The sequence below is a fragment of the Paramormyrops kingsleyae genome, chromosome 24 (genome assembly GCF_048594095.1).
Source record: "Paramormyrops kingsleyae isolate MSU_618 chromosome 24, PKINGS_0.4, whole genome shotgun sequence".
In the NCBI taxonomy this organism is placed as follows: Eukaryota; Metazoa; Chordata; class Actinopteri; order Osteoglossiformes; family Mormyridae; genus Paramormyrops; species Paramormyrops kingsleyae.
The window spans coordinates 12,987,745-13,008,993 of NC_132820.1; the positions used below are offsets into that span (position 1 = coordinate 12,987,745).

The 21,249-nt window shown below is 50.2% G+C and overlaps 1 protein-coding gene across 3 annotated transcripts in view; it reads left to right on the forward strand.

The window, feature by feature from the left end:
• Positions 1-21,249, forward strand: part of LOC111850599 (kin of IRRE-like protein 3) — a 120,620-nt gene that overhangs the window by 31,096 nt on the left and 68,275 nt on the right. The gene's annotated exons all lie outside the window — the stretch shown is intronic.

A 21,249-nucleotide genomic window follows, 5' to 3' on the forward strand; every position in this document is an offset into this window, starting at 1 on the left:
ATGGCGATCATTTTCAGCATCTGTATGATGTTCCCCAGCAGGAACAGACTGAAGGAGAGATACACTGGTCTCGCTACTGATCCCTGTGGGACCCCATCTTTGTATCTACTTTGTCTATGTACATTATACATAGAGGGAGTACGCTCAAGTCCGGAAATTTCCAGGGATAGATGCACAAGTGAAAAAAGGTCACCGTTTTGCTGAACATGTGTTTTCTTCCGCCTTGTTATAAGTTCAAAGCCTTGCTTTCTAATTTTTCTGTCTTTTTTAGGCATACATTTTTAATCAGTACATCAAAGAATGCCCCCATATTGGAACCCTAATCATATTTTCCTCCCACATTGGGGATCTTGGGATGGGCTTTAACACATGCGTCAGTCCCTGGATCACAGATAAAACTGGCTTTATTAGGGACACCCAGATAGTACCAGGAAGTAACTAGGCAATTTCCAATGAAATAACAGTCATGATCTCTTTAGTATTAGAAATTTGATGACTAACAGAAAATTAGAGAAAAGCAGCAGTGACGCCCCTCTCGTTCCAACGCCACGATTAAGACTGGAGACGGGGAATGATCCGCTAGCTTTAGGAGCCTGATTAACGTTGATTTGAGAGGATCTCTGGTAAAACATCTGTGTAGATAATTGTTTTGCTGATTTGTACTGCGCCAACCCCAGCCCCCCCCCCCCCCCCAAGGAACCTTTTCTAGAAACCTGCAGGAGGACACGGTGACTTTAATCGGCAGTAGTGGCTGTATGTGAACCGCATGTCGGCATGGGGGCTTCTCGTCTGAAGCAACTCTGCGTTGTTATCTATTATGTTGACACAATTTATTAGTGCGTTTGTGCGCCGCACGGCTAAATGCTAATTGGGCATGCAAAGGCAGACATTTACATAATCAAATAAGACATAGTCTGAGGCTTTTCCCGCAAAAATGGGGCCATCCGGAAAAAAACAAATCAGCTTTTACTAAACGCAAAATGTACAATAATTGGACCGGATGAATAATTAATGACAAATGAAGACGTCACATCAAAGTGCTCCATTTGCTCTCTGTTAATGGCACTGATGCCGAAAGCAGGATGTTTTTTTGTATGATTTTCAGGGTCTTAGGGTACAACAGCAGTTCCCCTGGCTGAGGATAACACAAGCAGGTTTGCGTTGAAGCCTGTTGCGCTTTTGTGTTCGGCTTGTGGCCTTCGCAGGAGATGATGCATAAAATGTCAACGTGACAGAGGATGGGGGCAGGCAGGCTTCTCGGGGGGGTGGGGGGGGTGCAGGAGACATGGCGTGGATGGGAGCTGAAACAGCTGAGGGTTTGAACTGCAGGGCACTGTACTCCCCATGCTGTTCTTCGTTAAGCACCTCTGTTGAGCACCCTTCATGCAGGGCCCATCAACCGGGCCATGCTTTGGGGGTGAGGCACAGCGCCCCCCAGTGGTGAGGATTTGTGCCGCTGTAGTGTGTGATTGTGTGCATGGACCCAGCCCTCCAAACAATGCCCCCCCCCCCCGCTCATTCATTTTTATTTTTGCTTAAAACAACAATGGAACGGTCTGACATAATGGTTATGGTCAAATGTTATGTTCAACCATAATGTTTAAATGTTATGTTAAACCATTACATTTAACTGTTATGTTTAATGGTTATGTTTAACTGGTTTGTTGAACTGTTATCTTAAGTCATTATGCTTAACTATTATGTCAGCTCTTATGTTACTGGTTACTGAAAAAGCGAGGATGGATGGATGGATGCATGTTAAGACCCAGGTTGCTCCGCAGGCTCGCCCATGTGCCAGCCGACTTTCCCCCCCCCCACAACGGCCGCATCCTGACTGATGATGCACAGTCAGCCCTTGCAGTGGCAGTAACCTCGGACTGTGAGCACAGAGCCAGCTGTACACTGGCTGCAAACTCACGTTTCTCCTCCCATGAAACTGATGGTGGCTCCGCCCTCTCCAGTGCCCACCCCCCACACTGAGGGGTCAATCGCTCCTTGCTGCCGCTGCAAATTACTTGTGATTTGAATTCACCCTGCCCCCCCCCCCCCCCCGCCCTCAGATTGTGCCACAAGCCAGTGAGACTTACATGCCAATATAGAGCAGGGGGGCAGGGATGGGGGGGCATGGAAAGCTGCCATGACGATTCCCTCCCGGAGCTTAGAGTCTCTGTCGGAATTACGGCCTTATTGCTAGCTAGCATCCCTGCCCACAGTGAGGGCCAGATCCAGCACCTTCCCTTCGTCACGTGCACTTCCAGCTGCTACCTGTTGGCGGACTCTCAGACACACCTTGCATTTCTTTGCAAATTAAACCGCTCAGCTGACAGAGTTACCCACTGCGTCAGCACTTCCTCTCCAGAGAGGGGTGGTGTGAACAGCGAATAAACTGACAGATCGGCCCGGGACTCAAACCCACGACCTTTCCGCCTCTCGCCATGGTTACCACATCCACACCTGGCCCCCGCGGTGACGGGGTTACTGGGGTTACTGCCGATAACAATACCCATCCGTCACGCGCGTGGGCAGCCCCCCCGGCGTGGCCGCGGCGATTATTAATCACGTGCCGTCAGGCGAGGGCCCAGAAGCCCTCAGCGTCCCACAGCAGAATAAACGGCCCAGATCAGCACCGAGGCCAAAACAGACCAGCTTTCTGGAAACATCCACGGCTCCAGACAGACACGTCATGAGGGCGGTGAAAAGGCGAGGGGTGCCGGGAAACGGGGAGGATGCGGCGTCCACGGTGACACTTGGGCACGTACATCAGGCACTCTGTGAAATGTCAGCCCAACCCCCCCCCCCCCCCCCCACCACCACAAAGTCCTTATACCATGGCACCTTTTTTCCTATAGACTGAACTTTCCAGAAGATTTATGCGACTTTCAGCCGCTCCTGTTTTGCCTCGGTGCTGCACTCTCTCGGGGTGAGCAGAAGGGAATGGCGACGGGAATGGTTTCACTGCATTCACTGCATTCACTGCCTTCAATGCACCGTCACACAGACCAAAACCAAGAATCCGTTTCGGCAGACGGGAAAACAAACTCTCGCCGGGGAATGAGGGATCAAAGCAGCATGAAACGACCATAGGTGCTGGCGTTTGGAGTGAAGGCAGGGATACTGAGGCCAGAACAACAGTCTGCGCATCATTTATACCTCCTGCTGAGCGAGGCACAGGCGTAGCCAATCGACACGCAGGCCCGGGTCATATGACTCTCCCTCCTGTAGGTATTTCACGCCCAGCCATTCTCACTATGAAGTATTATTTTCGATATTCCCCCAGACGCCACTTATCAGACGCCACTTTGGTGGTTGATTAAATCAGAGGAGGCGGAGTTAAGGTACAACAATTTAATTTGTATTTTAGTCTTTGCTTCTGATTTTAAGTAAATTCATAAGCGTTTTGGAGAAGCGCCAGCCCAGAGCTGCTGCACAAAGAGGAACACCAGATTTCCCCCCCTCAAAAAGAAAATACAGGAGTGTGGGATAAGTGCTGCACCCCCCACTTTGTCCATATTGAGTCGTCACAGGTGCTACTACTCTAAGCTAAAAAAGGAGGGCAGGACGACCGCAAGTGCTGCAATGTGCCACATCACCCTCACCCCAGTGCCCTGTGCCACATCACCCTCGCCCCAGCGCCCTGTGCCACATTACCCTTGCCCCAGCACACTGTGCCACATCACCCTCGCCCCAGCACACTGTGCCACATCACCCTCACCCCAGCGCCCTCGTCCCAACACCCTGTGCCACATCACCCTCGCCCCAGCACACTGTGCCACATCGTCCTCGCCCCAGCGCCCTGTGCCACATCACCCTCGCCCCAGCACACTGTGCCACATCGTCCTTGCCCCAGCGCCCTCGCCACATCGCCCTTGCCTCAGTGCCCTGTGCCATATCGCCATCACCCCAGCACGCTCGCCACATCACCCTCGCCACATCGCCCTTGCCACATCTCCCTCACCCCAGCGCCGCATTTTGGTCTGAAGCTTCTCCTCTGTCAGGACTGGAGCAGCACCAGCGTGACGGCAAATCGGCATCTCGGGCGTGACGAGGCCTCGGAGCCCCTTCCTCACGCCGCTCTCTGAGTTAGCGCCCGCGTTACGGCTCCTCCAGGTCCTCTAATCCACGCAGGGGGGGCGCCGTGCTCTCTGTTAATGGCCCCTGGGGAGCAGCGCAGCATGCAACCCAAATGCAGACGGCATGATCTTCCTCTCATCTAAGAACATATGGTCATCGCTGGCATGGTGCTGGAGTCTCTGCCCTCATTGGTGTTACCTTGGAGAAGACATGTTCTGTGGTCATTTTACCTATGTCCTCAGATATGTATGTGTGCGAAAAAACCATGAGACTACACCTATATGAATGTATTTGATTTAAAATGTAAGATAACACTTTACGTAAGGCCATGTTTTTAGTAATTTATAAACACATTCATAATAAAAATAATGCATCCATAAAGCATTATAAACATGGCTATAAAAATTTATAGAAAGGCATCAATAACACATTATAGCCATGTGTCTTATTATTATGAATGCTTTATGAAGCTCACTATAGATACACTATACATACCTTTATAATGCATTATAAAGGTATTATAGATGTGAGCTTCATAAAGCATTCAAAATGCATAACAAACATCGATATAATGTGTTGTGCAATTTTATAGATATTTATAGCCATGTTTATAATGCTTCATGAATTCATTATTATTCATTATGAATATGTTCATAAATTACTAAAAACTAAAACTAAAGTGCTACCAAATGTAAAACTGGGAATGAATACACACATCAGCGAGGAGGCTCAAACTGACGGGGGACAGTGTGGGAAAGCAGACTGATTTAGGAATCTCTTGGGGTTTATAGGGTATCTGGCTTTGGGGGCGGGGCTTAGAGGCATGTCGGTAATGGAAGAACGATGATCATCATGACCCTGATGCCGGTGGCTTGAGTGGGATCTCCAGGCAGACGTGAAGCACCAGAGTGGGGGTCCGATCCAGGCTGATCTCAGGGAGAGCAGCTTGGTGAGGTAGCGGGAGTCTGACAGTCGGACGGAGGCTCTGTCGTTTCCACGGACACGGCTTGTCAAGCGTGTCACATCGGGTATGAATCAGAAGCTGGGGATGAAGCGGCGTCTGCTTGACCCGATTCTTCTCACATTACTCGCCGAGCCTGAGACGGACGGATCAGGGAGGGCTCTGAACACCAGTGACTGCTCTGTTCTGAAGTAAGATAAGATGAGATATACTTTATTGATCCCAGGGGGAAATTCCTGAAGTGTAGTGGGTCGAAGTTCATCATCACTTTCACAGTCTGGTGGTTTTTTCCATGAGGCTTAGGAGTGAAAATCCATCCATCCATCTTCCAAATGTTTATTCTGCTCAAAGTGGGGGAGGGGGCTGCAGTATGAAACAGGGGCACCCCCTGGATGCTATGCCCGGTAGCATTAATAGCTGTTACCCTTAAATGACACAGTAATTAAGAGCACCTGTGCTCCCTATTTCAGGGGAGACCAAACCAATTAGAAGGACCATCAAATGGAAAAAAAACTCCCAATGTCCCTGCCCCAGACCATGTCACCACCCACATTGTCACCACCCACTCAATACCATATATGGTGCTTGGTGCAAACATCCCTGTCTTCCCAGTGTAGCCAGCAGAGCCTATGTATTCCTAACAGTGCAATTAGTCTAATCTGGGCCAGCTGGCCCTTTATTAACCGGGGCATCTGCTGGCATGAAACTGATAATCAGTCACCATGGAAACGCAAAATCAGCTAAAAGGCAAACCCCCTACCTTCCCCCCCCCACCCCCCACCCCTTCTCCATGCAGGCAGCTCGCAGCTGTAAGAGAGCAACCATAATCTCAGTTTTAAGTGAAAGTAGAGTAATATCCGGGCGGATAGGAATGTTGCTGTTAGAAACCTGAATAATTACCTGCACCTCGCCAGTGCAATACTGTGCGCAAGTTGGGATTGCATTTATGGAAATGCACTGAAATTTATTCAGAATTAATTTTGCCTGATGGTATTACTTTTACTCTCCTCTCCAGCACCTATTAACTTTACCACTGCTGTTTAATTACGCCGCTGCGTTGTCGCCGGTGTGTCACTGGCGTGCAGTGTGGGCACTGGCAGTGTTAGGGCAGAGGCACACACCCTTGTCTCCTGTCTCTGTTCGCCAGGTGGCCCGGGGACCGGGGGGGTGAGATCGCCGCTCTCATTTATCCAAGAGTCGCCGCGCAGTGCCAGACCAACCTGGTCAGTGATCCAGTTAAGGATGCTGCACCCAGTGGAGGAGTTCACTGTACGTGCATCAGCTGGTGAGGTTATACAGAAGGGAGGCAGGGAGATACTTAAACGTGTCATACAGCTCAGAGTATTATTGTGGGGGGGGGGGGGGGGGTACTGGCATGCAGCAATGTCACGCTGTGTTACTGGCCAAGGCTGCACAGAGTGTAGACAGACAGTGCACTCTGTTAACCTGTGATAGTAATGCTCTGCATTTTGCCGGCGGGGTGGGGGGTAAAGGAGCCTCACCAGGTGATGAGGGAGTGTGCCACAGCTCTCTAATGCCTCGCACACGCTGACCATGCAGGCCGTAAGCACAGCTCTGGTCATGTGACCAGGACAGGAATCGCTTACTGTGACCTGTGTCAGCAAATATGTCCAGATACATCAGGTGAAAATGAAACGCGCTGTCAGTCTGTGTAGGAGAAAAGCCCCTGCAGGGCGACTTCATGCAGCTAGGAGGTGCTCTGCTGCAGATTCCGAGCTGGAAGATACCTCCTCTGAATGGGGGCTGAGGTTGCCTTAAATGCCAGTCTGTGTGGGGTTTCCCCCCGATCCTCACACTCTGCCCCGTGTACTTTCCCCTCTCTAAACACCCGTCTGTGTGGGGTTTCCCCCCGATCCTCACACTCTGCCCCGTGTACTTTCCCCTCTCTATACACCCGTCTGTGTGGGGTTTCCCCCCGATCCTCACACTCTGCCCCGTGTACTTTCCCCTCTCTAAACACCCGTCTGTGTGGGGTTTCCCCCCGATCCTCACACTCTGCCCCGTGTACTTTCCCCTCTCTAAACACCCGTCTGTGTGGGGTTTCCCCCCGATCCTCACACTCTGCCCCGTGTACTTTCCCCTCTCTATACACCCGTCTGTGTGGGGTTTCCCCCCGATCCTCACACTCTGCCCCGTGTACTTTCCCCTCTCTAAACACCCGTCTGTGTGGGGTTTCCCCCCGATCCTCACACTCTGCCCCGGGTACTTTCCCCTCTCTAAACACCCGTCTGTGTGGGGTTTCCCCCCGATCCTCACACTCTGCCCCGTGTACTTTCCCCTCTCTAAACACCCGTCTGTGTGGGGTTTCCCCCCGATCCTCACACTCTGCCCCGTGTACTTTCCCCTCTCTAAACACCCGTCTGTGTGGGGTTTCCCCCCGATCCTCACACTCTGCCCCGTGTACTTTCCCCTCTCTAAACACCCGTCTGTGTGGGGTTTCCCCCCGATCCTCACACTCTGCCCCGTGTACTTTCCCCTCTCTAAACACCCGTCTGTGTGGGGTTTCCCCCCGATCCTCACACTCTGCCCCGTGTACTTTCCCCTCTCTAAACACCCGTCTGTGTGGGGTTTCCCCCCGATCCTCACACTCTGCCCCGTGTACTTTCCCCTCTCTAAACACCCGTCTGTGTGGGGTTTCCCCCCGATCCTCACACTCTGCCCCGTGTACTTTCCCCTCTCTAAACACCCGTCTGTGTGGGGTTTCCCCCCGATCCTCACACTCTGCCCCAGGTACTTTCCCCTCTCTAAACACCCGTCTGTGTGGGGTTTCCCCCCCGGTCCTCACAGCTGATGGGATGTACATACCGTGTAGTCAAATGGTCTTTCTTGAACGAGACATGTCATGTAGTCAAGCGTGCACACAAGTGTGCCGGTGCCGGGGAGGAGCAAATGGCACATATCCCATGATGAATATGTTGTGACAGGGACAGCCATTCCATTTCCAGCCTGAATGTGTGTCTTGGCCATGTTCGTTCTGGCCGTGTGAGGGGGTGCGTGACGCTATGTAAACCTTTCACAGTAAATGGAGGAGGAGGGACAGAGAGATGAAGAAAGGGAGATAGAGGGACTGAAAGAAAAATAGAGAGAGTGGCAGGCAGCAAGTATCGGGACACAAAGAGAGAGCGAGAGAGAGAGAGAGAGAGAGAGAGGTTATTGATTGTAACTGTCTTTATTGGCTTATTACTGTAATTTCATTTGGTGATTCCCTTGTTAATTGTCATGTCAGTGAAGCTGTGCTGTAACTGAAAATTGAACTGACCCAGAGTTCAGCATCCACCACCCGTTGGCAAGCTCCCGCCAAGCCGGGCGGGGCCAGATGCATGCTGGGCCGCGGGCCAGATGCATGCTGGGATGCAGGGCAAAGCCAGAGAGACTGCGGCAGATGTTAGCTGTCGAAGCCTCTCTTGGCTCATTAGCTGTTCCCCGACGTGCCGCGGCGCCACCTGGAGGACACAGAGGCAGGCCAGTCCACCCGCAGCCCCCCAAGGCAGAGGCGAACTATAAGTAGCGTGCAGAACTCCCATGAGACTCTTGCCAAGCTCCTGAGTGCCCCCCTACTCTCTCACTACCCCCCCCCCCCACCCCGACTTTCCTATTCGGAGTTGAGCTGTCAACAATGTTATATGTATCTTTTGCAGTTACCGAGGCAACAGTGAAATCACAACTCTGAACATTTCAGCCTCTTTGAATGATGTTGACAGACCTAATTAACTGAGCAGTCATCGCCGTAACTGGCCTCCAGGGGGCAGCATCATCGCCTTCGTGATCTCCAGTTCCATGCTCGATCTCTGGCCAATCATGGGCCGGACACCCACCTGAAAGCCCAGGGTACACGTTCCGTCCCCATGCAGCACCACTGCACCCCAAAAACCACAGTGTGATGTCACAGTAACTGTGAACTTGATTCTGAGGCTACGTCTAACCCAACATGCCTCATTTTTCATCTGAACACTGCTCGTTCCGTGGAGACAAATAATGTTCATTACTATGCTGATGTTTTATTCGAAGCAAAATAAGGGATATTGACTGGATTAAGTTCTTTATCCATTATTTAAATGCATTCTATTTGCTTTTCATTTTTATGTATGCTGCATTTAATATTTGCTTTCATCCAAAGGGACATGCACGGCCTTAAAACTGTATCACCCCGGAAAAAATAGTTCAAGAAAAGTACAAGAAGTCATTCTGGCACTGAACTATCTGGCCACATACACATGCTACCCCTGCAACCCAGACGCTCACAAACACAAGCATCCTGCATGATAGCACTTAAGAAACTACTGCTACGACCCCATGAGCTAAAATTCCTGAGGGCCTTCCATACCACGATATCGTAGACGAGGTTCTTGGCCTCAAATTGACCCCATAGAACACCTCCAACAGCTACAGCAGCAGGGCCTGAGAGTCATGAGCAGAGGCAGCTGAAAAAGATCCCCAATAGATGAGCAGGTCATAAAGTACATGAGCCCCACAGCTACACCGTACAGCCCGCGGTTTGGCACGTAAATGGCCATATAGGTCGTACAGCCCGCAGTTTGGCGCATAAATGGCCAAACAAGGTCTACAATCTCCACAGTCCAGGGTGAGAGATGAGCCGACACCATGGGCGTTTAGCGTGAGCTTGGTGTGTGAGTGTGAAGGGATACTTCCCAGTAAGGTTTCCCATAATGCACTGGCAATCTGTAAATGGAGTGGTGTTTATGAGTCAGCTTTTACACACCACCTGAGGCAGGATGGAGTCAGTAATTATTCAGAGGTTGGCACGTATTTGTGTTTTGAACCAGCCTGGATGGTCACAGCAGCTAGAGATGGTGACGTATGCCAGAGTCCCCCTGAACGGCATTCTGGATAAAGCAGGCGAGCGCAGAATTTATAGTGGGTCGTGCATTTCTTAATGTTATTAAGGGTGGGGGGGGCGTACTGATGTTACTGGGGTGTTCGCTAATGGTATTTCTGATATTACACCGCGGAGATTTGCATCTTTCAGTCTCCCCACCGGTTCTTCAGCTAGAGACTTTCTCGTGTAAGGTAATAAAACACGTCTGCCGCCCTCAAAGCAGCAGAACAGGAAATGAATGGATGTTAGTCTTACAGTTCCAAGGCGCTTTAGTGAAATTGTTAAAGATCTTTTATTGCCTCGTAATAGCACAAACACATTTACGTGTCATCTGTCTCGCTCCCCCTTAATTCCATTCTTTTTTACTGTATTTATCACGTTGGACGGTTGTCAAAATTCATAATAGCGTTTAAAGGCGCGGTCCCCCACGATGCCGCATCATACGTTTGGGGGGGGGGTGCCGCTTCCAGCCTGGTTTTCTGTAATCACTGCTGCGTTTTTACGGCCGTGGAGGAAAGTCAATCAATGGAAACACAATGCTGGAGGTATGCCGGGAGATGTTTTGTTCAAAAAAACAAGGATTTTATCTGAACAATTTTATCGAACAATGAAATTAGGAGAGCACGGTTATGCGGGACGCGTTTACATAAGCAGGCGAAGGCGCATTTACTGCTGGCACCCCCCTCCCTCAGTGGTGGGTGGCTTGCGTCTAGGGGTGCCGCATAGAGAAGTCAGCGAGGACTCCTGGAAAAATAAGCCCAGGAAGGAAGGTGCGGTGTCGGTTAGGGTTCCCCGGGGCCCGGCTCTATCTCTCCGACTGAAACTCATCCTTCCGTTTTAACAGCTTTCCTCATTTCTTTGCCTCATTTAAAAGGGAAAAAAACAAACGCAGGTGTAGCTTTGCAACTTGATTTGGGGTGAGCCCGTTCCCCAGCCGCCCCCAAAGTGCCGCAATAAACCCCTGATCAGGTTTCGGATAAAGCGCGTCTTGCAACTTAGCGCTTAAATTTGCGCGCAAGTTTCCCTGCGAAAACAAGCAAGAAAGTCCTCTTAAAAATGCTGGAAATGCAATTACAAAGTTCAAGAAGAAACTATTTAAAAAGACTCCTATCATATAAAACAGGCTTTTCTTTGGCTCACACGGCGTCTTTAATGCTTAATACCGAAGGCACCGGTGCTGTCGTAGAGACAGATAATGTTTAGAGACACCACACGATGAATTTGCAAAGGTGCTTTGCCAAATGTTCCCAGTCTATTCCACGGAGAAGAATATCTTAATTCCCCCAACCCCTTGTTTTTCATTATTTCTCTGCTTTTTCGCCAAATGCCATTCTCATCTCCGCTGCGACTCGATTATGTTGGTTTTACATTCGCATTTATTATCTGCGCCGACAATCAGAGGCGTCTCATTATAAGTGCTGTTTTCCTGTTTCTTTCCTAAAGTAGAACATTCGCTTTTGCACAGTGTTATACTGCACAGTCTGGTGTGTGTGTGTGTCTCGGCATGGTTAAACGAAGGTGATCAGCAAAGCAATCGCCTCCTCTCCACGGCCGCTTTGCTTTATTTGCCGTTTTCTTATCGGGATTAATAAATAAATAAGAAACCAACTGGGGGGTCGAGTTTATTCAACAGCAATGATTAGGGCCGAGTAATTGAAAACTTCCCCCTGACGGGGCGTAAGGTTCCTTCAGCCGGCTTTCCTGTGATGGGGTAATTTGGGGTTCATTAAAAAGCCGTTAGTGAGGTGTAGATAGAGAGCCGGCAGATCACGCAGATTTTCTCTCTAATTTTGTTTCTCACTCTGGTCTGGCCGAAATCCAGAGGGCTGTAGCTGCAGTTAATGTCCGTGCGTTGCGGTGGAATAGCGCACAACACGCGTTGGGATTGAGCGGCGCGTTGACTCGCCTATAGGTGTGCCAAGCTTTGGCAAATACGCAGGCATACCTAATTAGCATTCCCTTATTGGCATAAGCCTAATCATTTCTCAGTTTGCATTTTTGTTAAATTAAGCGATTTGGTATCAGAAAACTGTAATTTCAGTTTATGCGCATCCATGAATTTACGTTTATGTCCAGTATGATTGGCGGTTAATATTCTAAGCAGAGCTTCTGTCTGAAGAAGCTTGTATACTATACAATATGAAACTGGTTTATGTTTATGGTGTAATACCTCAACATAGAATAATCAAGACGCTTGGGTGGGTCTGTTGGTGGATGGGGGAAATTGGCGTACTGCAGAGAACATTTTATTGAGACTGGAAATCCAGTTCTTCACTGGAAAGACGGTCTTAAAGGTTTCTGGTTTAAACGTGTCGGTTCGGGTGTTTGTGATAAATTCATCCTGCTCGGGCGCCGTCGCTCCTGTTTATTCTCAAAAGAAATAATGAACGATCTTGTGTGCGGAAATTCGAGCGAGGCGCCGCCGTTTCAGATAAAGCGGCTTTTTAATAGGAAAGAGTCGCAGTTTAGTCAATTAAAAATCCTTCAAGCGATAAGTTGTTTGCTCGCAGTCCTCGGCGATGTTTAGTAGGACGTTTGTTTTTTTTTATGAGTGACGGATCATTGCTGTGGAGATGACAGACGTGCCATCTGAAGGGGGGTGTCTTCGGAGAGCGAGCCCCCGCTTGCTGGCAGCGTGTTAATTAGGAGCACTAATGGCTGTAATGGCAGCATCCCGCCGAGCCGACCGCGGGGTCACGTCATGTTAGGCTGCCTCGGAGATGCGAGCGCTTGGACGCCCAGTGTGGGGTAAAGGTCGGCGCGAGGAGGAGGAGGAGGAGGAGGAGGAGGAGGAGGAGGAGGAGGAGGAGGGGTGGTGGTGGTGGTACACTTCCAGGCAGGAAGCAGATGCTTCCAAAAAGTTCCCCAGCTGCCCCGCTTCCATCATCCTGGCAGAGGGTTTGGCAGCAGGTTGGCCCAGCGGGAGGGAGACGTGCCATAATGAGAGCCGATGCTAAGCTGCCGGCGCGCCGGTTTGGTCTGGAGCCCAAACTCACCGCTTGCTCACACGTCTTCTAATCGCTGCGCAGACGGTTTTACCTAAAAGCTGTAAACACTACCGGGGGGGTGCGTGGACCTCACCGGAATGTACCCGATTCCACCCAAACCTCCAGCCTATTCGGTATTAAGTCCGGTCCTTTGATCCCTCTCTCCAGCCTGCTGTTCAGAGATGTTTCCGGAAAGGTGCCTGAAAGCCGTTCCGATCTCTGCTTTCATCTGCAGCCCCCCTCCCCCTCTATTGTGTTTGTTTTATTTTATGGGGGTGGGGGTGTCATGAGTTAATTCAGCCTTGAACGTGAATCCTGGCAATTTACTTACGGCTCTGTCGCCGGGCGTTTTGAATAATGCATGAAAAGCCGAAGCTGGCGAAGCGATGCTGCCTTTCGGAGGGGCGTCACCCAAAAACTCAGCCCCCAAATTCAATAAATCAGGCTCCTGGCGGCCGTAGACGGAACGGGAATATCTCTTTAATGTAATATTCAGAGAAAATACTCCCTGCTTCAAGACTACTAAATCAAGAAGAAACAACACAATAATAAATACATACGTTGTGTTTTTATAAGAAATATTTGGTCTTCGATTCGTGTGAATTTAACAAGGTAATATGTTGGAAAAAAGAGTCATCAGTGTCAATTTCAAGCCCTTTAAAAGGTTTGGATTTCTCTAATGGCCTTTAATGTTTTTCATTTGAACCAACGCTTTTAAGCCTGTGTGTGTGTCTCTCTCTCTCTCTCTCTCTCTCTGTGTGTGTGTGTGTGTTTGGTGGTTTAGCACGTTATTGTTTAAGTAACGATGAAAAAAGTAACAATAAATAAATAAGCAAAGTCGAGCCACCAAAATCGGGGTATCTAAAGGGAAATAGACGAAAGTCATTCTGTCCACCTCTGAATCCTAGCAAAGTTAAAAAAAGAACCCAACTATGCCTGCAAATCCGGGGCTTTTTAATTGGTTAAAAGCAGAGATGTACATTTGGAAAGTGCCTTAATAACATCTCTGTCTTTCCCCGCATTCTGCTTTTATATCGGCCAGACGGATCGTACGGGAGATTTCGTATTCAGGTAGAGTCCGTCTCTGCAGACAGCAGAGGCTCAGGAAATACAAAAACTGGGCAGCATCAATTATTTATATTACACAGCAAGTCTCTAATATTTCCTCACGTATAAAAATCATCCATGGCGCCCTAGTCACTTCAAATGTGTAGTACTGGAGCTTATTTAAGAAATTGCGAAGTATGTTTTTTGCTTTAACTCTTTCCTTACGAAGCAGTGATGTGGGTGATTTGAACCCCTAGGGGGCGGGATTGCAGTGCGCTGTCAAGCCGGGCTTGGTTTAGTCCAAAGGGAGCCGATATGATAGCCAATGGGGAGTCAGTTAACAGTTTATTGACAGTTTATGATAATCCCGCCCACCATTGTTGATTACATTGCCGATACAAAACTTAACCAAAATTGGCATTTTGATTTTGACAGATTGACTTTTATTTGGGGGACCTGCTTGTGTCTGTGTGCAAAGTCAGTGATGTTTAAATAGATACTTTATCTTCTGTTTTTGTCCAGAAAAGCACAGGCGCCAAAAATGTCTGTGGCGTCAGATAGCTGTTTCTTATTAGCGATTTGTCCTTAGCTTTCCTTTGCAGTTGGGGTGGGGGGATGAAAGGTGTCCGTACTGCCACGGTAATGAGCGGGTTGACGAGGGTGGGAGGTAGAGTGTGGAGAGTGTAAACCTTGCCCCCCCCCCCCCCCCCTGCATTCTCCGATGGGAGTGCCATGACAGAGGTCTGGCAGGTGTGAACAGCGCAGTCGAGCTGAGCGATGCTGTTTATTAGCCATGGGTTGCCGTGGAGATACTGTCCCTCAGAGTCATGGCTCCTCAAACTCTCACACGGTCCCTATTACTGGAGTGGTGGCTCAGAGGCTAGGGCTCTGTCTCAGCAGTCAGAAGGTTGCTGGTTTGAATCCCATGAATGACAGGAGTGATCGTACTCTGCAAGGCCCTTAATCTGTGTATGATGTTAATCTACATCCAGCCCTATAAGGAGGTCCTCCAACCTGCTGGGAAACTTGGGGGTTGTTGGCAGGATTGGTGCCTGGTCCATTCAGACTGGTGTGGTGCTGCGGTATCACCCACTGCACTCAGGTCCTCATCCCTGAGGTGTTTTGTTGTGTGGTGGGTGTGGCAACGTGCTGTAATCATCTTGCGCTCCTTACCTGTTACTGGGAGAAACTGAGGGTACTGTAGGATGTGGAGTGCTGTATAATTCATACAGAGGGGCTGACCTTATCAATAGCCAGTGATATATCGTGAATCTGTGAGTGACAGGGAATGGGTGTCCCAGTGTCCAATCAGTTTCATCTGGGGCCAGTCAGAGTGCCCCTCTGGCCCCACCCATATTGGCACCACATAAGCCAATAGTAGTAGCCAGTTCTTAACAGTTCCTGTGTATTTTTGGTAAATTCAGGCCTGCAGAACCTCCCTGACAGCAGCGATTTGGCTGCGACCTGCCGCCAGAGTCCCCTCCCCCAGTAAAACAAGCTGCTGGGAGCTGGGGAACCAGGCCAGTCACCGGTGACTCCCACCCCCAGAAAAGCATGTCAGGGCACCAAAGCATCTCCCTCCCCAGGTACATTTGTAATGTCTTCCGGCAAACTGAGGAACCCTCACTGCTGCAGACAGGAAGTGCATGATAAGAGCGAATCCCACAGAGGGTTATCAGACGCGACGGGGTGGGGGGGGGGGGTGCACTTGACCCCCGACGGTCAGGTGGTATGAATCTACGTGCTGCCGTTGTATTTATGGGTGCCAGCGGCTGTGTTAGAGCTAGTAAAATGTCAACAAGCTCGTTACTGGGGAGGCGGAGCTCCCTGGTGAGGGTGGGCGGGGCCTCTGCGGGTTCCATGGTCGATGCTCCTCCATGTTTTCTGATGCTAATGGAATGTGAGGGGCTTGATGGGAGTCTGGGGGGCTACAATAATGAAGGAGAGATATTCTGGGAAGCGCTATAGCCTCCGGTCCGGTCCGCCATGCAGTTCACTTGGGTTGGCAGGTCTGTCGGCTATGGGTCTGGATTTACGTGGGGTTTCCATGCATTCATGGAGGTGGTGGGGGGGGGGAGGTGCTGTTTAAAATGGAAAATTCACAGACCTTTCAGCAGCATCCTTTATGGGGGGGGGGGGGGGTGCCTGCCCCGTGCTTCCTGGGCATTAATTCATGGAGGGGCGGATGGATGAAGGAATGGTTGCGAGAAATGACAGCAGCACACACACACACACACACATGCGTAGGGATTTCCACTCCACTTCCACTTCCTGTACAATAAGGAATGACACACACACACTCTCTATCTGTCGCCCCTACAGTGAGCAGGAACATAAACACACCTTATGGAGAAGTTAGCTCCCGGAGTCATACTATCCAATACTGCCATCTGCTCAAATTCGGCATCAAACGCCCTCATCCAAACATCGATTTGCAGCCAGTCTGCCAGCCGCGCATTCTTGCCTTTAATGCCGCCGCGGGAAAAAAAACAAAACAGCTTGATGGTGGATGCCCCCCCTCTCTGATGCAGCAGAACATTAAGGTATCCTCTGCTCCCCCCTTTAGTTTCCGAATGCTGCATTGGGGGGGGGGGGGGGGACTCCCATCGTTCTCTAACATGCTTTCAACCTTCGGCACCCGAAGCCGTCGTCGGGGCTCCTCACTGCCCCCCCCCCCCCTCCAGCTTCGTAATCCCGGCCTCGGCAGAAGAGTCACATCGCCGCTGGGCCCTGGAGTGAGGCCCTTAACCCACAGGCGCCAGATAAAAGGCTGACCCCCATGCTCAGACCCCAAGCCTCGCTCTCACCAGTGAAATGTGTTTGCCAATCAAAGCAGAGCATGATGGGATACGTGCTAACCAGCATCCCAATGTACCTGTTCATCTGCAAATGCCAAATACAGCTTAATTTGAGTAATTTCATGAAGCACCTTTCCAGTCCACAACAGGGGCAGGCTTGCTTTGCAGCTTTCGATGGGCAATTTCCAGCACTTTATCTTGTTAAATTCACAGTAATTGAAGACCAAAGATTTCTTATTAAAATATAGCTTGTGTGATATTTTCCCTTCACATGAAGCAGTTTAGGGAAGGACATGGTGAGCCATTACAGCCACGTTTAAACAGGTGCTGTGATGTGCCGGTTCGGGTTATCTTCGGCGAAAATGTGGATCAGATCATCAAAACGAATTTAGGCTATTGGACACCAGTCAGCACAGCGGATGTTGAGACACCCAGCGGTTTGGCTATGCTTAACTGCTGTCTATCCGCTGTAAATCAAGACAAATGGTCTAATAATATATTTTTGTCCTCTTGCTTTCCGGGATGTTTCACAGTTGCATTCATTGTGACTAGCTGTATATCCATCCACTAGGGGGCACTTACACTCACACACCCCTCATGCCATCACAGTACACAAAGAGTTAAGAGTCACAGGGTCATTTGTCTTTAGGATCCAGAAAGAAAAGCCGACGCCCACGCGGGACTGGAGCTCCATTTGAACCAGTGACCTCGGCACCGGGGCCCTACTGAGCCATTGTGACTTTCATTAAGCAAACAGCGCCACCTACTGTACAGGCACGTTTCATAGCTACGGCGGCCAGCTGGTGATGCCGCGCCCTGCTTCCGTGGGCCAGCTTTTGAAACACGCCGCTCAGTGTAACGTCTATAGCATGGAGGCATGTCCCGCGAAGGCGCAGCGTACAGCCCGCGCTGCGCTCTGTGTCTTTAAAAAAAATCCCCGTTATCTCAATCAAGCTTTACTGCGTTCAGGTGCCGATAAACTCCGAACCGAACGCTGACGATGGTTTAAAAAAAAAAAAAACATCTCTGATCTCTGATGTAGATAAAATCTTAACTGCTTTGCCTTGAATTTCTCTGGTTTTTGATTAATGGGAATTATACCTTCGAAATCTGGGGGAAAGGTTAGCGAATCTAAAAAATTATCTTAAAAAAATCTCCCTTGAGTCCTGGACAAGTCACCTTATCTCTACCTTAAGACTCTCCGCACATCATGCAGTGAAATTATTACATTTTAATTGGTTATGGAATTTGGCTCCATTTTAATTCCCGGCCTCATCTGACCCGTCCTGATCTTTGTATCACATACTAAAACGTCAGTTATTTTCCAAGTTGCTAACTTTTATCTCACTTTGAAGGTCTTTCTCCTGTTTTTTGCTCCACTAGTGATTCCAGGATAAATAATTTAGGCAACAGCGATATTTCGCTTAGGTAAGAAGCGAATAGCGTTCCTCCAGAGGATGGATATCAAGCTTTGAGCAGTCGGGTTATTCTTTTAGCGGCCGACTCCTCGCATGCCAGACGTTTGGCTGCTTTTGTATGTTTCCCGATGAACATCACACTACATGCAGCTGCATGACACTGCATGGTGTTACTTAGCACTCGGGGTTTATACAGAATGGGGCTTATACAGGGCATGAGGTATGAGAGCGTATTATAGCTGTTACAACATGACATGATCAGGAGTCAAACCTAACCCTAAGCCTAACCCTAAGCCTAACCCTATTAAAGCGAGAGCAGAAATGTCTCCTTATGGCAGTTGTTTCTCAACCCGGTCCTCAGGAACCCCCAGATGGCCCACATCCCATCAGGACCTGGAAGGGAGCAAAAATGTGGACCGTCTGAGGTCCCCAAGGACCAGTTTTAGAAACACTGCCTTATGGTGCCGGTTTGTGCCAATCCGGTATTTTGATGCTATTGGGCACCCCTCGGTTGTCTATCTGACGTAGACTTTGAGGGACGAGAGGGACTTTTATTGCTGGGGATAACCTTGGGTGGGGCTGCGGTCTAGATTCGAGGCTTTGTGTTAGGTGGTTCTCGAAGGTTCTTCCTCAAAGAAATTGCCCAGCAGAAGTTCCAGCTTTTTAAGTAAGACACAGGCCTCTATATGGTCCAATTCTGACCCCAAGCTGACTCTGTGCACTGGGGTCCATTACCCCAGTGCACAGAGGAATCATAGAGAGTGCGCACTCTCTCTCGCTCTGTCTGTGTCTCTTGTAGTCTATGTCTCTGTCTGTGTCTCTCTCTGTCTATATCTCTGTCTCCCTCTTTCTCTCTCTCTCTCTCTCTCTCACATCTCTGAACATGGAACCTGAAAGTACACCTCGATGTCAGCCCAGAATTATCAGCACAAGATTCCATCTACAAATGATTCCAAGTGTGGGGGAATTTGAACGCGGGGCTGAAGAGCCGGGCGCTCCGGGTCTGTTTTCCACAATGTAATTCCGGAATGGATAAGCCAGGTCTCAGTCTGTTTGCTGCATAACACCCACTTTAGGTGAGGAGGTAGGAGGGTCTAAGTCGGCGAGTTCAGAGGCACTTAGGATAGATAGAAGTCTCAGTGCGTTTGTGGGATTGGGGGGTAAATTTATACTCTTTGTTTATCACTTTGTTTTCTTGCCTAAAACAACATGGGGGGGCAGTCCACTTCCCCATCCTACCTAAGTGCTTGCCTCCCCCCACCCCTCCTCAGTCAGGGGGTGTTGGATCTCTCTCACATGCCTACAGAGCTCTGAGTTGGTGCTGAAACCTGCAGTGTTGCATTCTGGCCTCAGGATCCTCCGACCAGCCACAGCGATTTTCCCGTGATGTGATGCCCCCCCCCCCCCCCCCCGGCCACGTCTCCCTCCTCACTGCCTGTTAAACGACGATCCCCCCCCCATAGCGCGCCGGTCCCAGGTCCCGGTGCCCGCTTCGCCCGCCGGGGGACAGGGAAACGCGCATCATCGGATTGTCCCTCAACTCCCTGGCAGTAATTCCGCCACCTTGAGTGCCTCTCCCGCCGTGCACCACGCTGCTTGTGATTGAGGGGGCTAATGGTTGCCGAGGAAGGGGCCCCCGCTTTTAATATCCTCTCTCTGTCTCTCTCGCTCTGACGCTTTGCCGCTCTGCATTTTAATGGGAATGTTTCGCCAGCAGCCTCTCGACTAGTGGCAGGAATAATTCTGTCCGATTTACACGGCCGAGGTGAGCCGGTGTGCGGGGAGGGAATGGTGCTTGGTCCATTTCCTCCATCTACCTCACGCCCAAAGCCTCCTCAGACCGCTCTCTGTGTCACATGACCCCGCTCGCACCCAGGGCCGTGTGGCCCGGGGACAGGCTTCTCAGCCCCAGCTGTGGGCTTCAACTTTTGATTAGTTGAGAAGTGAGATCTGTGACTGCATCGATAAGAGTGACTGGAACGGGGTCCCTGCGGTCGCCGCGGCAACAGAAGGTGTATCCATGGTCATATCGTATGCATGCCATCCATGTTCCCCCCGCGGCGTTTTCGCAGGCTGTTTTCTTGTTATGACAGCAAGTTTGAGGCCATAACATGGCTGCTTTTTACAGGGGGATTCTGCGGGGGGAGGGGCTCCACTGGCAACACCCCCAAAGTGGGGGGGATGGGGGTTGGGGGCCACACTGGCCTGGAAGCGGGGCCCGGTCCATATTGACAAAAACATGATGAGCGAAGTGGGCCATCCCTGTCACTTGTGTGACTTTATTCAATATCTCACCTTCATAAATTGAAGAAAATCGGACTTAGGCCTTTATGAAGTATCTCACTCAGCTTAAAGCTCTCCTGCTTTATTCCCTTCCTGCTGGATACTGTAGCTGTTCCTCCAGGTGAAGTACTGCTTCACAGGCTGAGCCTCCGACCCCCCCCCCCCTCCCTGCTTCCTGTTTTATCTCCACAACAGACATTTTAAACAAAGAGCAATAAAATCACGAGCGCGTCTCCGCAGAGACCTGAGTACCCGCCAGCTCGCGCGTGTCGATGGCGGCTCTCAGCGCCAGGGCGAGACTTTCATCTCTGGGCCTCGGAGTGGTGCCAGGCCAGGAAGCGCGGGGCACTGGTGAAGCTGGCACACGTGGGTCTGAAATGGGGGAGGCCTGCTGGTTCTGTGTTTCACACCACCTGGAGGGTCTATCTTGGACAAGTAACAGCACGATAATAACCCCCTCCCCCAGGCTTCCCTGCCCCCCGTCCAATTCCTGTTATTCCCTCATTGTTCCGGAACGCTCCACGTAATGCCACGTGGACCCCGTATTGCCAGAGGGTCCGGCCACTCTTCTTTAATTGGGCCCCGGGTCCAAACCTTCACTGTCAGTGGAGGTAAAAGCATTTATCCTGCAGTTTGACTTTAATTATAAAACACGAGTCACGTCAAGCGGAGCTATCCCATAATGCCCCTCGCTAATTAAGCGGCCCTCTGCGGCGTGATCGATCCTCCCGGTCCGTATGGCTGGCGCGGCGCTGCACAGAGGATGCGTCCTGAACCCCAAGATTCCACAGTCGCTCCCTAATAAATTAAGTCAGATAAGAGGAGA